The sequence below is a fragment of the Colobus angolensis genome, unplaced genomic scaffold (assembly GCF_000951035.1).
Source record: "Colobus angolensis palliatus isolate OR3802 unplaced genomic scaffold, Cang.pa_1.0 Scaffold299, whole genome shotgun sequence".
NCBI lineage: Eukaryota > Metazoa > Chordata > Mammalia > Primates > Cercopithecidae > Colobus > Colobus angolensis.
Window position 1 is genome coordinate 4803497 of NW_012116254.1, and position 14338 is coordinate 4817834.

Genomic DNA, 14338 nt, shown 5'->3' on the forward strand with positions numbered 1-14338 from the left:
AAAAAAACTACATATCCTGTACGATGTACACTACTTGGGTGAGGAGTGCCCTAAAATCTCAGAATTCACCACTGTATAATTCAGCCATGTAACCAAAAACCACTTACACCCTAAAAGCTATCGAAATAATTTTTTTTTTTGAAGAAAAAAGTGTGCGCTGGTAAGCCTCCTCTTTCAAATACAGACACCCTGAGAAGGGGACCTTGTGGTAGTGAGTGTCTCTTCCACACCTTAATGTGAATTCATGCAAATAACTCGCTTTTCCTAATAACCAGGTTTGATCATCAGAATGAGGGGATGAGGTGAGGGGTTTGAAAGGGTGCTGAGAGCTCCGATGGGGTGATTTTGGAACACAGATTCCTGGATGAGTGGGTCTCAGAGGGTGGGTAGAGGAATTTAAGCAGTGTAGGAAAAGCATGAAGATACCAGGGGGAAAAAAAAGTGTGCTGCAAATGCCTGTTTCACTGTCCTCCAAAAACACTGCCAAAGGAGAGTGGGGGAAAACCAAAGGTCAAAGACACACGCAGGGTGGCTTCAAAACTTCCCAGTGTCCCCATCTCCTGGTTAGAACCAAAGTTTAGGTATTAACTGAGGACACACACACACACACACACACACATATACACACACCCCCCTCAGAGAAAGTCCAAAGAAAAACACAGCAATGCCCAGAAAACTACCCCAAACATGTTCCTTTCAAAACTGCCAACTTAGGAGCCCTCCCTGATCAGTCGGAGGCAGATCAGACCCGTTTCCTTTAATTGCAACTTCCACCCTTCTAGAATTTCCCCTCCTCTGCAGGTCCAGCCCACAGAGACATTAATCCCTATTCAAGTGAAACTTCAAGGTTTTTCCTTCTATTAAAAAAACAAAAAACAAAAAACTTTCAAAACACCCCAAAGCAGTGTCTCTAATGTCACTGGTGTGTGCATTTGCCTGGAAGGTAGGGAGAGGCTCCACTGTATGGAGGCCTGGCCTCAAGTTTCCTCACCTGGCCTCTCTCTTGTTGAAAGGCAGAAATGTGACCCTTGGTCCCTCCTCCACCCCACTTCCCCGCCCCCCGACAGCTTTAATAAACTGTGATTATTTCAGTCCTTACAGCACAGCTGTCCTGTGAATTGTCCAGTCAGTGTTACGGGGTGGAAGCCAAGGGCTGGCGTGTGGAGCTCAGATCTCCGAATAAACCGGCCCTCCCTTTCCCTCCTCTGCCTGCCTGCTCCCTAGCAGGTGGGAGTTGAGGAGGAGGGCAGTCTCTGGCTGAGACCAGGGATGACAGAAGCATTTTCTAAGCAGCCGGCTGATGGCAGAGCCCCAGTAGGAGAGGGTGAAGGAAAAGAGCTTGCAGACAGGGTTGGGGTGGAGTCGCCTTACCTACGTGCTGTGAATGCAGGCCTCTCTAAAATTCTCCTTCATCCCAATCAAGGAGCCCTGAAATTGCACCTCTAGAGATTAACCTCAGGCTGCTTCTCTGCTTAAAATGTGCTGGTGCATTATTTGAGGACAGAAATGGAGCTTCAGTCACTTTATCATTTACAGGAGGTGTTTGGGAAATGTTGGTTGAATGAATGAATGACATTCTGGGCTGCTATTAGAAATAATAATAGAAGAAAAGAAGAAAAGGAGCAAAGCGCTGGGGGCTTCAAGGGAAGTGGGCAGGGATGACCCTGAGTGGGAAGGGAGAAGAAAGTGATGCTAGGTCAATCCTACTATATCACAGTTGTGCACACAGCTAGCCAGGGCAACAACATGGGTGATCTGGTCCTTGCCCTTGAAGAGTGTGACTGTCTTACCAAGTAACAGCCATTTATACGACTCTGCTCCTCTGAGAAGTTGGGAAAATTGTCCTCAACACTCAGCATGGTCAAAGCTGAAGGGCTCTCTAAATCATTTTCAGCAGCAGAAGCCCTCTTTTATAAATAAAATTTTGTGCAGACCCAGACCCATGCAGATCTGTTGTGCTTTAGCCAGCTGTGTGAATCCCTGTGGAGAACACCAGCATAATCCATCCAACTCCCCATTTCAAGTCAGGAAACTGAGGCACAGAGAGGTTAAAAAGTGTTCTCAGACTTCACCACAATCACCTGCAGGCATCTGGTGGCCTCCCTCGAGAAGTACTTCTTGGGTAGGCATGGCATCTATAATGTTTTATTTATTTTTTATTTTTTTGAGATGCAGTCTTGCTCTGTCACAGAGGCTGGAGTGCAGTGGTCCCATCTTAGCTCACTGCAACACCCACCTCCTGGGTTCAAGCGATTCTCCTGCCTCCGCCTCCCTAGTAGCTGGGATTACAGGTGCTCACCACCACACCTGGCTAATTTGTGTATTTTTAGTAGAGATAGGGTTTCACCATGTAGGTCAGGCAGGTCTCGAACTCCTGACCTCAAGTGATCCACCTGTTTCCACGTCCCAAAGTGCTGGGATTACAGGCGTGGGCTATGGTGCCTGGCCTGTAATCTTTCAAAAGACTTTATAGGTGATTGCAACATGTAATCAGGTTTACAAACTGCTGGACTAAGGGACTAAGCACTATTTGATGGTGAAGAGTCCATTCACAGCAGAGTGTAGTCCAGGCTGCTCTTGGGCCATACAAGCCAAACTCCATTACAATAACTTCCAGGAAGCACTGGGATTCATTTCTGGTCTTCAGGTTTGGCTACACTGAACATGATGCCATAGAATGGCTAATGACCAGGACTTAGGATGTTCTAATGAAAAGATAATTTTTTTTTTAATTTTAAATATTTGGTAGTCTTCAACCTAGGTGAGTTCCTAGTTTGTCTTTGTTAAGAGTTAGTTATCCTGGTCAGTCCCATAGGCATAAAACTAGGATAAAATGATTTCATTGTGGAGCTGAAATATCAGCATGAAATAAGAGTACCCAGCCATACAAAGTCAATGTCTTATAGGAACATAGAGGGAAAGCTCAGTATAGAGCTCCGGGACATGCAAAGGAAACACCAGGGTGTGCAGGATGCTCAAGAGGTCTGTAATGGCTCTCACTATACCTACAGAAAGCAAGCATGACCGAGCTGATCCCAGAATATTTCCTGGCTACTGTTCCCTTGAGCATATAAACCCTTAAAAATAGGATGGCTACAATAAAAAGGCCATATTATCAACAAGTCTTGGTGAGGATATGGAGAAACTGGAACCATCACATACATACCTGCTGGTGGGAATGTAAAATGGTATGGCCACTGTAAGAAAACATTCTGGTAGTTTCCCAAAGGGTAACTATCCAGTTACCATATGAACCAGCAATTCCACTCCTAGATATATACCCCAAAGAAATGAAAATCTGGGTCCACACAAAAACTTGCAAATGATTGTTCAAAACAGCATTATTTACAAAAGTCAAATATGGAAACAACCTAAATATCCATCATGGGTAAATGGATTTACCCATGATGGGTAAATATCATTAGGAATGGGTAAATAAAATATGGTATATCCACACAAGGAATATTCAGCAATAAAGAGAAATGAAGTACTAATGCATGCTACAAAGCTAATGACTCAGAAGTGGTAGGTGAGTTGAAAGACACTAGTCACAAAAGACCACATATTATCTGATTTTATTTATATGAAAGGTCCAGAATAGGCAGATCTATAGAGACAAAAGGTAGATTATTGGTAACCCAGGACAGGGGATTGGGGGTGAAATGGGCAGCGACTGCTAATGGGTACAGTATTTCCTTTGGAGTAATCAAATACTATAAAACTCATAATGGTAATGGTTACACAGCCCTGCAAATATGCTAAAAACCATTGAATTCACACTTTGAATGGGTAGATTATACGCCATGTGAATTACATTTCAATAAATCTTATTTACTGTTTTATTAAGAAAAACAGAAACAAAACAAGCATTAGAAAAGTTTCTATTGCTTAGGTTCTATTTAATAGACGCAGCCTCTGCTAGATTTCCCTAGGGCTTATGGATGGCAAGTGTCAACAGGAGCTGAGACCACTGTCATCTCTCCAGTGACCTCTTCCAGTGGCTCCAGAAAAACCAGTGGACCAAACTGTTGTCTCCAGAAACAACTGAACAGAATTGTCAGCCAGAATCCACAGCCAAGAAAGCAATAGCCCTGCATGTACGTGTACAACGCATATGTGTAGGCAGCACAGATTTTCCTGAAGGCCAAGTCCAGTTATATGATATCATTTGGGAGGGTCACATGTACATTTGCATCTGGTTTGCATCTAATTTGGAAAAGCCGACATAGATCGTGTACCACATTATTAGGTAATTTTTCAAGTTTGGAGTCTCAGAGTTGCTCCACTCAATTTGTTCAGTGGATGGACTCAGTTATTGACTGATGAATTACAGCTTGCTCTGGGGTTCCTGGCCTAGGAGGGGCAGCCTGTGGTCATGCACGCTTTCCTGTTCTGTGCTCCATGCACACACAAGCCAAGCCACCATTGGGGGGCAGCTCTTAACCCACAGGGGGAGCCTCCTTCTCACTAGCTGGCCTCCGGCATAGAGGAGGGAGGTGCATGGGTGAGGATGAGGTGGAGTGAGGCCCACTCTAGCTGATCCCCTTCCAAGCAAGGCCCACATGGAGGGGGCCTTCCAAATGGAACAAAAGGGAAAATGACAGAAGAGAGCAAGCATTCCTATTTATCTAAACACAGGATCAAGATGTACAGCGGGAAAGTGAAATTATGCTGCAATTTTGAAAGTCATCCACTGAAGATAAACTCTCCTTTCAAAGGAATTACTCATTTCACTCCATCGTGATACCTCAGGGTCTATCAGTATTCAAATTTATTAGGCAATAACATGCAGAATGCATGATATAAAGGGACTGTCTCATCACCCATTCCCCACGCTATTTTTTTTTTTTTTTGCTAAGTCATGAGAAGTGCAGTAAGTTAAAAATCAAACAAAAACTAACAAGCACATACACACAAGATGGAAAAGAAATCCTCCATGGAAGTTACTATGAAACAGGCGGCTTTAGAAAGGAAAAACACAATCTCTGACTAATATGAAGGAGACTCCAAATTGCTCTTGGCAACAATCTCTCAACCCGATTCCCCTCCCTCTATTCATCTCCACAGTTCCCAGCCAAAGGAAAATAAACTGAACAGCTCTCTCCCCGGCCCAACCTGTAGGGCTGCCTGGCTGAGCAAGGGCTGAGCAAACAAACATCCCCATGCAATTATACACCTGTGTAATTGCTGTAAACACTAGGACAGCCAGCCGGGTGCTCACTGCCCTTATCAAGCTGATAATCTCAATATTGGGGGAAAATGCCTTTATTCTGGCAGACGACATCAAGGTAGTATGCAATATGATCTTGCGACCTCAAACCCAGGATTTTTTTTTTTTTTTAAGAAAAAGAAGAAGAAACAAACTATTCTTCTAGCAAGAGGCGGTAACAATTCTGGGGAAGGAAAGTCCCAGAGCATCACTCAGATGGGTAATAGCTTCAAGGCAAGATTTATCAGTTCACCTTCCTCACAAAAGTGATAGTTAATTTTAGAGGTAGTTATCTTACACCTATTACACCATTCAGGATGGAAGGAGAGTTAACAGGCCAAACGCCCCAGATTATTTATGGCTGCTCTGTCTCAAACATCCATCCAATACCATTCTATTAGGACAGATATGTCTGGTCAGCTAAAACGAAGGAGGACAGGATTCTCAGGAAATGGCATTGTAAGTGGAGATGTAAGTGGATGAAGGGTCTTTCAGTTGAGTCCTAAAACCACCCCAGAAGGCCAAGATGAGCTGCTCTGTGAACCATGTATGGTCTAGAGACTTGGGTTCTAGTCTTGGCTTTGCTACCAACAAGTCCTGTGAATGTGGACAAGCTTCCTTCCCCAAGGTTAAGGGCAGGCGCTTGAAGCTGAATTCGAGTCCTATGAAAATGCCATCCTGGCCACCAGGAAGTAGGCAGATGCATCAGGAGGATGACACCCTGGGACAGTTCTCAGTCTGGCCAGCACTGATCCAAAGAGATGCCAGTCCTCTCAGAAACTGTTTGAGCTGCTTCTTGTCATCTCCAGCTGGCATGTGGCAAAAATGCAGACTCTTTGAAACCCACAACTGTAAACCCTAAATGAATAATCTGAACAGCAGGGGCTCAAACGGCTTCCTGGGCACTTGGGGCAGAGGCTGACTGTGCTGTGTGCACTCCACTGCATTCCCTTGAACCAGGGACAAGTCCTGGTAACTGCAGCATGGAGACTCCAGTCATTTTAACTTCCCCGCTCCTTCCTCTCCTTCCTTCTCCCTCTCCTCCTCTACATCCAGGCCTCCTGTTGCTGCTTCTCAGCAGCAATGCTTCCCAGGCTCCTTCCCGGGCTCCATCTCACTTCATCCAACCCTTTGAGGGTTGCACTATTACTACTACTATTCCCATTGACAGAGGCCAGAGATCCAGTGTGATTTCACTTACTGATGTATGCCCAGCACTTAGCATGGTACCTGGACACATACAGTAAACAATACAACAGTGTTGAATAAATGACTGATTGTTTGGAAAGATAATGACATTCAAAAAAAGTTAATATTAAATGTAACACATACTATTTTCTGTTGTACTATAATTATAGCAGGGTGATTCCTGTCTCCCAATTAAAGTGTAAGATTCTAAAACATGTGGGGTACAATGAGTGGCTTTGAATCCTGCCTCTGCTACTACCTGGACAATGTACTTAATCCATTTGAGCCTCAGTTTCCCCATCTGCAAAGTGGGGCTAATGATTCATATCTGATGTGACCTAATATGAGTCTTTTTTGGGAGAGTGGGTTCTTTGTCTGTGCAGCCCAGGTTGTGCCTTAAGGGGGAGGACGGCACTGGGGCTACTTTCCTTTCCTAGAGTTTCACCCAGTGGGGGTTCCTGAACCTTTCTAAGCCCAGAGAGGATTTAACTGGGTGAAAGAAGGGGGACAGAGGGAGTGGAGCTGAAACTTGAACCTGGCAGAGCCTTTACCACCTCCAAGCCAGCGCGCCCCTCCCCCTTCCAAAAAAAATCTTCATTTCATCTGGAGAAACTGCCCGCTTGTTTCAATCACTTCCTTTCCATTTTCAAAATTCTGCATTTAGAAGAACTGGAAGTGGTCTACCACTAGCCGACCAGTAAGTCGCTGGAGTGGGGCTTCCTTCTGCGTGGAGCTGGGTACCAGCTATTAAAAGAAAGAAGGCAGCTGCCCGCTGCCTACCCGCCTGTCAGCACACAGCCGGGACAACGGAAGCCAGGAACAGAAAGGAACGACCCCGGAGCCCTCACCACAGAGCACGGAGTGGTGCACGAGACGACGCTCGATGCTACGCGCAGGGTGGGCGGCGGGGGCTGTGGGTGCTGGGATTGGGGGAAGCTCTCTCCATCGTTCTTCCCAGGCCAGCCCTGCGGCCGCTGCGCCCACCTGCAGGAACTCAGGCGCTCCAGAGGGTGACGCGGGCCCGGGGGCCCGCGGGAGTAGGGACGCACCGGGTCAGTCCTTATGCGCCACCCACACCGGGCCGCCTCCGGAGCTGGAAGACTCGCCTTCCAGCTCGACTCGCCTGCTCGGGTGGGAGTGCTCCCCATCCACTCACCCCCAGGTTGGCGCTAAGGGAAAGGCCCCCCACCCACCCAGTTCAGCCCGCGATTCAAGCCCAGGGACCTGACAGGACTCCCGCCGCGCGCCGAGCTGGACTTCTGCCAATCGCTCCTTTAATTTCTACCCGTATCGCCGGACCTCGACTTCAGCCAAGTTGCCATGGCTTTTGTCCCCCCTCCCAGGCGCCCCCAAGTTTTTCATCTGACGCTCGGGAGAACCAAGCATTCTTGGGGGAGACAATTTAAACTACCAATGTACACCCGCAACTCCCTCTCGAGTGCCCTTACGTTCCTTCCGCTGGCCCCTCGCCCCAAAGGAGCCCGCTGGCGTGGGCCAGCGGTAATGGGGCAGCGGCGAGAGTTGCTCTCTGCAGAGTTCCAGATCCTCTCTCCTATTTCGGGGGAGGTGCGCAGCCCCACGCCCCGCAGGAACTCCGGCGAGGAGGGGGTTTGAACGCCTTGCGGACGCCGCCACCCGCGCCAACCGGAGCCGCCCCGCGGCCACCCGGCCACAGGGTCCCCGCAGCGTGCAGCGAGAATGCCCGCAGCGCCCGAGCTCTCCCGGCCGCCCGGAAGGGCTTCCTCCCCACCCCCTCCCCACGGCCTGGCCGCTGGGCTCCCCAGAGCCCCGATCCCAGCCTCGAGGCAGTCCGAGGCCGACGCAGACCCACCTGGCCGCCCAGGGGACGCCGCGCTGGTGCCCGGGCAGTGTCCTGAGCGCCGCCAGGGTCCCAGGCTGGGAATCCACGCGGCCGCGCTGCTCGGGGGAGCCTGCCGCAGCCGGCGGGAGGTTGTCATTGATTCGTGCTGGGCGAGTTAAGCCATTCCAGGAGTGGTTTTGAGCGAGCACTCCCTCCCCTCCCTCCAACCAGAAGTATTTGGCCGGGAGCCCCTTTGGTCCACCTGTACTGTCAAGCGCAGGACAGGACGATCTCACCACTCGCGCTTTACGCTTCACTTTATGACACCAAATTAAGCTCTTTGGAAAAGGTAAAGCAGAAATAAAGGCAAGGGCGGTGGAGGAGCTTTTCTTGCTTTTCTTTTCCCCTCTTTTCTCCCGGGTTCCTCCGTTTTGTTTTTTGTGGGTTCCCCCCCTTTCTCTAGTACTTCACAAAATGACTTACCACTTATCTCAAAGCAAGGGAGGCTTTTTATTATTATTGTTTTATTCAATTCAGCGTGTCTGTCTTTTTAGAGGCAATTTTATTTCCATTTGCCTGAAACCTAAGCCCAATAAAATTACTAGAATTATATGTTTTCTCCTTACAGGGTCGTGAGTGTAACTTAACCAAATCAAACACTGCATAGCAATCCTTTAAGTAACAAAAAAAGAGGGAGTGCAGGAAGTAACCACAGAACTGCAGCTCCCTCCTCCGCTGGGGGTCATGAGACCTTGTGGGTAGGACCCACCGACACCCCTTCCTCTCGAACAAACACACATATCACGCAGGCTGACTCAGAAATGCCAACTGGAGGTTCCAGCAGCCCACACCGGGGCGGGCCAGCCACCAATCACAGAGGTGTGGCCAAACGCCCTCTCCCAGGCCTTTCCTTCAAACCTCACACAAACCTTTCCTTCAAGCCTTCTTGAAAACTGCCACCTGGGAGGCTCTGGCCAGCTGGGTGCTGTCAGGCCTCTTTTACCCTGGAACTGACTGGTCACCTGGAGGAAATAACCATTAATGCCTTGATACCTCTGCTGACTGTTCTCAGAAACGGGGGGAGAGCCAGGGGAGCGAATCTTTCCTGTTGATTATCTTTCCCTGGTGTCATGGAAAACAAACACAAAACAAAGGAGTCCGGCTGGGCGTGGTGGCTCAAGCCTGTAATCCCAGCACTTTGGGAGGCCGAGACGGGTGGATCACGAGGTCAGGAGATCGAGACCATCCTGGCTAACATGGTGAAACCCCGTCTCTACTAAAAAAATACAAAAAACTAGCCGGGCGAGGTGGCAGGCGCCTGTAGTCCCAGCTACTTGGGAGGCTGAGGCAGGAGAATGGCGTAAACCCGGGAGGCGGAGCTTGCTGTGAGCTGAGATCCGGCCACTGCACTCCAGCCTGGGCGACAGAGCGAGACTCCCTCTCAAAAAAAAAAAAAAAAAAAAAAAAAGGAGTGCAATGAGGTGCTTGGTCTTGCATGGCCTCTGCCACTCTTCCTGGGCAGGCCATGAGCCTTAAAGCATCCTGAAACCAGAAGTAAATCTCAAAGGTACGTTGGCCATGAAGGTCTAGGGATGAGGCTGTGATTTGCAGAGCCCAGAAAGATCGTTCAGACAAAACTATCTCCTCCAACAGGTGCCCCTCACCTGAAATTCCAATGTTACAGATTCATTCCTTCTTGGGATATGCCCTGCAGGAAGCCTGCCCCGGAGAGGCAGGCAAACTTGCTTCAAGAAGGCAGGAAGGGTCAGGTCTGTCTCTGTGGTTCCCTCTAAAACTGTAAATACCCACCGCTGCAGGCAGGGGAGTAGGTGTCTCCACAATGGACTAGAATGCATCTGTCAGACCCTCCATGCTGTGGAAAGAGGGCTGTGGACCGCTGCGTGAGGGGAGAGAGAGGCTGGGCGGCCAGGATGTGGTGGGAAGAGGCTGCTAGGTCAGGGAATTGGGTGCTGAAGGGAAGAAGCGGGGGTGCTTCATCAGAGCAGGTGGACAGTTTCCAAGATTGGATGACTCCATAGCTTTTTATCAAAAACCAGGTACTCCCGGAACACCCAAGCCAAAGACTGAGAAGTCAAATCCCTTTGTCCACAAAGGCACTAGTTAAATATCCAATGAAGCATAACTCCACACTCCACTCCCAGACTCAGGAGGTAAAGGTGACAACACATGACCTGGATGGAATCAGTATGAATCCAGAAGTGTTTGCTGAGTGCCCATAAAGGGTTTGCCTCAATGGCCTGGGTGGAGGTGGGGTGGGTGCAGTGCAGTGCCAACCTCAGAGCCTCTCATCTTGTGGGGCAGATAAAGCACAGGCGGACTGGACAGTGGGGCAAGGTGCATCCACCACCCCGTGGGTACATAAGGAACAGGGCAGTGCTTTTGCAGAGCAGTTAGTAAGGCAGGCTCACAGGGACAGGGCTCCAGGAGGAGTGGGGCTATCTGGCCTGGAAGATGGTGCTGCAGGGAGCAGGAGAGGAGGGCATGTCAGGTGTGGGAGTGGAGGCAAGAGGGGGAGTCACTGAGGAAAGCCAGCAGCTGGCCTGGCTCAGAGGGTTCTCTCAGTGGTTAAGACGACAGGAGGGGGTCTATGGGGTAGAGCCAGTTTATGGGTACAGCTTCTGGCTGAAAGGAGAAAGCACAGGGCAGGGCCTGATTTGGAGAGGAGGAAGGATGGGAGCACCTTTTCAAACCCAGCTGAAGTGGGATGTGGGAGGGAAGCTGTAGGGAGGGGTGTGCAGAGTTGAGGTGCCCAGCCCAGCCTACCCCCAGGCAGCTCCTCCTAGCCAGGGCTCCAGCCCCTGGACTGGAAGGAGTGTCTGGGTAGGCTATGGGTGGTGCCAGGGCCAATGATATTGCAGCCAAGAGCCTGGGGAGAGCTGGCTGCTGTCCAGCCCACCGGCTGGGTCCTGCAGTGGACAGTGAATGCCACTCCTCCCTCCCCCTAATCACTGTGTGTGTGCCCTGCTGGGACACACCCTTTGGAATGGCTCTGGGCACAAAGTGGGGAGCGCCGCCCCACCAGCTCCAGCCTCCCTCGGTGCCAGCTGCCTCCTGGGAACAGGAACATAAAGCAGTCTCAGTGAAGTGGGTGGGGAGAGGGGGCTGGGGGAGGCTCCCAAAGCCACCCACAGAAGGGGCTCTGAGTGCACCAGACTCCAGATCTGAGTGTGCATTTCCTTTTGGGTCCAGGTTCCTTCCTAGGCCCTCTTTGGCCTCCTCCTCCTCAGCTCCCTTCCTCCAGCCCTAGCCCTTCTCAGCCCCCACCTCTGGCTCCCCGCCTTCCCAGTTCAGGTCAGCCAGAGCACGTGGAAGCCCGCTGGCTTCACAGGGCAAACCTGCCCTGACTTTCACAGCTGGCTCCAAACTCAACAACTCACTCGTGTTCCAATGAGGATGCAAGCTCCTACTTCAACCACCAAGCATGGCTCAGAAGGCTAAACAGAAGCACATAAGCAAACATGCTACTACTGTCTTAACTTGAAACCTCAGCAGGGCCTAGTCATCGGCTGGGGTTGTGATGTAGGCACACAAACAGCTTTGTGCAGACAAGCACACACAGATACAGAGTGTCTGCACACATGTGCATAAAGAGGCAGACACATGTATGAGCTCTGTGATCTGCAGAGAGTAATACTGACTGAGGGCCTCTGCCCTCACTCCTTGCAACCACACAGTGAGGTAGATCTTGTTATTTCCTCCATCTTACTGATAAGGAAACTGAGGATCAGAGAGGTTTTATAACTTGTTTAAGGTCACACTACCTGCCATATGATAAAACTGGACATCACACTCCATCTTTGTGATTCTGGTGACCCAAGGCAACCCTGGGGTTGAAGCGCTGGCTCTTTGTCTGGTTCGTACAATTGGTTTCCCAAGGGGCAGTGTGGTTTGCTGATGCAAGCCTCAGTTTCTCCTTCTGAACAAGCAGGGTAAATGACTCTTCCTGAACCCGAGGGTATTGTTAGGCAGAAGGAGGCTGAGATGGAGGTTGCCCTTTGGTAGAGTGCTGAAGCAAGTCATCCTAGAGGATGCGCAGACACAGAATGAGTGGTACTCAAGTCAGAAACTCAGCGCCACCCTTGCTGCCTCCCTCTCCTTCCTGGCCGCCACCCCTGCCCCCAGCCAAACCATCCACCAGCGAGTCTGTCTCTAAAATAGAGCTCAAACCTACCCTCTTCCTGCCACCTCTGCCACTGCTGCCCTTGGCCGAGCCTCTATCCCCTCTCACCTTGACTTCTGCAGGCACCTCCTAACTGGTCTCTCTGCCCCATTCCTGTCTGCTCCTTCGGCCGAAAGCCACACAACTGCCAAAGCAATCCACTTAAAACAGCCATCTGGTCCTGTCACAGGGCACTTACATGCACTTTATACTACTCACCATAGCCTGCAAGGCCCTTCTCTTACCAAACTCCCCGCACCCCATACTTCAATCACAGACAGGCACCCCTCCTTCCTTCTCCTTCCTGCTGTGGGACTTGGCTTATGCAAATTTCCCAGGCTGAAATGCTCCCCCAACTTTGAGTCTTGCAGGAATGTCACCTCCTCAGAGAGGGCTTTCCTAACCACATAGATAAATTAGGATCTTGTACCCCATTATCTAGCTCAGACCCTTGATCAAAGGATTCATGCTTGCATTGAGTTTATTATTTGACGGTCCCTCCCACTAGAATGTAGGCTACTTGAGGGCAAGGACCCATGCATCTTTTCTTACTGTATCGTGTCTGGTATGTCACTGGCCCCAGGCAGGTATGTTTGGAACAGGTGTTTATTGAGAGAATCCTAGATCTGGGAAACAGAAGGACTGGATCTTGTCTTGATGAAATTCTTCCATTGTAGAGAAAAATTTGTGAACCAGGGGGGAAAAGTAACCCATAATCTCATCACACTAGATAGACTAATATTTATGGCATCATGGTGGCATGGGCAGTGGGTCAGTCTTTCTTTCACTGGAGTGAAGATTTCACACCGCATTTAACAGGCTCCACCTGTCATTCCTCCTTGTATTTCTTGGATGCTCAACAAATGTTTAATTGAATTTTGAGGAAAACGGAAAGAAAATGCAACCAGCTCAAGGGAGGAGGGCCATGCCAAGCCTCTTCCTTCGTGGCCCCTCTGGCTTCCTGTCCGATCACAGGCTATGACCTCACCGTTCTGAAGTCCACTGTTTGTATATTAGCACCTGTGGATTGTAATGGCATGGCTCTATCACTTTCATCCACAGATCAGATTTTATTGAAATGTATTAAATGCCAATTTGAAATAACAATGCATTGCTGTTTAGCATCGAGAACAGACAGGGAGCCACGAACTGAATCTAAGCTACACTTTAACAGCCCTTTATATGGTCACCGAGTTTACCCCAATCTGTTAGTTGCCAAGGCTACATACATTTCTGCTACTCTGTTTTAGGGGGGCGACCCAGCCATTTGGAACCTATCAGCCATTTACCAAACCCCATCAAACTCCTCCACTTCTTCCAGAACATAATGATGATGCAGAGAAACGGAGTCCTTTGGCCTTACTGGCCTTTGGCTGCCCTGTCCTGCAGGGGCTGCAAGGCAAGGAAGGGCAAGGAGCTGTGGCCCCAGAGGGAGGACTGGGTGCCGGCAGAGCCTGCCTCCCATTTAGGAGCACTCGGAGACCAGCCGGTGCTTGTCCGAGGCCCTCGGGAACCTCCGAGGAGGAGGTGTGGGCCAAGCACAGGTGCTGGGTTGTTCTCTCTGCGGGAAAGTACCCTGCCAGGCTGGGGTGCAGGGCAGGGCTCCGAGCCTGGCTGGCTGCACAGTAGGCTGTGCAGGGTCCCAGCCCTCTGCTCACAGCCTGAGGGCCCCAGGGCTGCCAGGGCCTCGCCCTCCTCCCAGACTGTATCAGGTAACACCATCAGGCACCCACTGTGGGAGGAGGGGAGGGTGCCAGGCAGGAGCTTCAGCTAAGCCTGGCTTGTGGGGAGGAGTGGGAGGTGGCTGGGCCTGTCACCATGGATCCCAGAGGAGGAGGGCTTGGTCAGAATTTGGTCAAGGTGGGATAGTGGCAGGAAAAGGGGTGGCACCACTAGCTAGGGGAGGCAGATTCCCTCTTATCTTCCTTCCTCCCTCCCTCCTTCTTCACTCCTCCCTCTC

The 14338-nt window shown here is 50.1% G+C and overlaps 1 protein-coding gene across 3 annotated transcripts in view; it reads right to left on the minus strand.

Moving 5' to 3' along the window:
- The window catches only part of ZBTB7C (zinc finger and BTB domain containing 7C), a 138178-nt gene that overhangs the window by 101012 nt on the left and 22828 nt on the right, over positions 1 to 14338 (minus strand). The window contains exon 1 of one of the 3 annotated variants that reach the window (XM_011949363.1): positions 8229 to 8577. The exons of the other annotated variants lie outside the window; for them this stretch is intronic. The gene's annotated coding sequence lies outside the window, so the exon portion shown is untranslated. Of the gene's footprint in view, positions 1 to 8228; positions 8578 to 14338 lie in introns of those variants that run through there. 3 annotated transcript variants of the gene reach the window in all.